Genomic DNA, 3,059 nt, shown 5'->3' on the forward strand with positions numbered 1-3,059 from the left:
TGACAATGCGCGTCGGGAATGGCTCCAAGGTCGATGTGATCGCCGTCGGCACGCTACCTCTGCATCTACCTACGGGATTAGTTTTAAACCTCAATAATTGTTATTTAGTGCCAGCTTTGAGCATGAACATTGTATCTGGATCTCGTTTAATTCGAGATGGCTACTCATTTAAATCCGAGAATAATGGTTGTTCTATTTATTTGAGAGATATGTTTTATGGTCATGCCCCGCTGGTCAATGGTTTATTCTTGATGAATCTCGAACATGATGTTACACATATTCATAGTGTGAATACCAAAAGATGTAAAGTTGATAACGATAGTCCCACATACTTGTGGCACAGCCGCCTTGGTCACATTGGTGTTAAGCGCATGAAGAAGCTCCATGCAGATGGACTTTTGGAGTCTCTTGATTACGAATCATTTGACACGTGCAAACCATGCCTCATGGGTAAGATGACCAAGACTCCGTTCTCCGGTATAATGGAGCGAGCAACCAACTTATTGGAAATCATACATACCGATGTGTGCGGTCCAATGAGTGTTGAGGCTCGCGGAGGATATCGTTATGTTCTCACTCTCACTGATGATTTAAGTAGATATGGGTATGTCTACCTAATGAAACACAAGTCTGAAACCTTTGAAAAGTTCAAGGAATTTCAGAGTGAGGTTGAGAATCAACGTGACAGAAAAATAAAATTCTTACGATCAGATCGTGGTGGAGAATATTTAAGTCACGAATTTGGTGCGCACTTAAGGAAATGTGGAATCGTTTCACAACTCACGCCGCTTGGAACACCACAGCGAAACGGTGTGTCCGAACATCGTAATCGCACTCTATTGGATATGGTGCGATCTATGATGTCTCTTACCGATTTATCGCTCTCATTTTGGGGCTATGCTTTAGAGACTGCCGCATTCACTTTAAATAGGGCTCCGTCGAAATCCGTTGAGACGACACCGTATGAATTATGGTTTGGGAAGAAACCTAAGCTGTCGTTTCTAAAGTTTGGGGATGCGATGCTTATGTCAAGAAACTTCAACCTGAAAAACTCGAACCCAAGTCGGAGAAATGCGTCTTCATAGGATACCCTAAGGAAACTATTGGGTATACCTTGTACCTTAGATCCGAAGGCAAGATCTTCGTTGCCAAGAACGGGTCCTTTCTGGAGAAAGAGTTTCTCTCGGAGGAAGTAAGTGGGAGGAAAGTGGAACTTGATGAGGTGATAGTCACCCCTTCCGTACCAGAAAGTAGCGCAGCGCGGGAAGATGTTCCTGTGGTGCCTACACCGACTGGGGAGGAAGTTAATGATGATGATCATGAAGCTTCGGATCAAGTTACAGCTGAACTTCGTAGGTCCACAAGGACACGTTCCGCACCAGAGTGGTACGGCAACCCTGTCCTGGAAATCATGTTGTTAGACAACGGTGAACCTTCGAACTATGAAGAAGCGATGGCGGGCCCGGATTCCGACAAATGGCTAGAAGCCATGAAATCCGAGATAGGATCCATGTATGAAAACGAAGTATGGACTTTGACTGACTTGCCCGATGATCGGCGAGCCATAGAAAACAAATGGATCTTTAAGAAGAAGGCAGACGCGGATGGTAATGTGACCATCTATAAGGCTCGACTTGTCGCTAAGGGTTATCGACAAGTTCAAGGGGTTGACTACGATGAGACTTTCTCACCCGTAGCGAAGCTGAAGTCCGTCCGAATCATGTTAGCAATTGCCGCATACTATGATTATGAGATATGGCAGATGGACGTCAAAACGGCATTCCTTAATGGCTTCCTTAAGGAAGAATTGTATATGATGCAGCCGGAAGGTTTTGTCGATCCTAAGAATGCTAACAAAGTATGCAAGCTCCAGCACTCAATCTATGGGCTGGTGCAAGCATCTCGGAGTTGGAACATTCGCTTTGATGAGATGATCAAAGTGTTTGGGTTTACACAGTCTTATGGAGAAGCCTGTGTTTACAAGAAAGTGAGTGGGAGCTCTGTAGCATTTCTCATATTATATGTGGATGCCATACTATTGATGGGAAATGATATAGAATTCTTGGAAAGTATAAAGGCCTATTTGAATAAGTGTTTTTCAATGAAGGACCTTGGAGAAGCTGCTTATATATTAGGCATCAAGATCTATAGAGATAGATCAAGACGCCTCATTGGTCTTTCACAGAGTACGTACCTTGACAAGATATTGAAGAAGTTCAATATGGATCAGTCCAAGAAGGGGTTCTTGCCTGTATTGCAAGGTGTGCAATTGAGCACGGCTCAATGCCCGACCACGGCAGAAGATAGAGAAAAGATGAGTGTCATCCCCTATGCCTCGGCCATAGGGTCTATTATGTATGCCATGCTGTGTACCAGACCTGATGTAAACCTTGCCGTAAGTTTGGTAGGAAGGTACCAAAGTAATCCCGGCATGGAACACTGGACAGCGGTCAAGAATATCCTGAAGTACTTGAAGAGGACTAAGGATATGTTTCTCGTTTATGGAGGTGACGAAGAGCTCGTCGTAAATGGTTACGTCGATGCTAGCTTCGACACAGATCTGGATGACTCGAAGTCACAAACCGGATACGTGTATATTTTGAATGGAGGAGCAGTAAGCTGGTGCAGTTGCAAGCAAAGCGTCGTGGCGGGATCTACATATGAAGCGGAGTACATGGCAGCCTCGGAGGCAGCACAGGAAGCAGTCTGGATGAAGGAGTTCATTACCGACCTAGGGGTGATTCCCAATGCTTCGGGCCCGATGACTCTCTTCTGTGACAACACTGGAGCTATTGCCCTTGCGAAGGAGCCCAGGTTTCACAGGAAGACCAGGCATATCAAGCGTCACTTCAACTCCATTCGTGAAAGTGTTCAAAATGGAGACATAGATATTTGTAAAGTACATACGGACCTGAATGTAGCAGATCCGTTGACTAAACCTCTCCCTAGAGCAAAACATGATCAACACCAGGACGCAATGGGTGTTTGATTCATCACAATGTAACTAGATTATTGACTCTAGTGCAAGTGGGAGACTGTTGGAAATATGCCCTAGAGGC

The sequence above is a fragment of the Triticum aestivum genome, chromosome 2D (assembly GCF_018294505.1).
Source record: "Triticum aestivum cultivar Chinese Spring chromosome 2D, IWGSC CS RefSeq v2.1, whole genome shotgun sequence".
Classification (NCBI taxonomy): Eukaryota; Viridiplantae; Streptophyta; class Magnoliopsida; order Poales; family Poaceae; genus Triticum; species Triticum aestivum.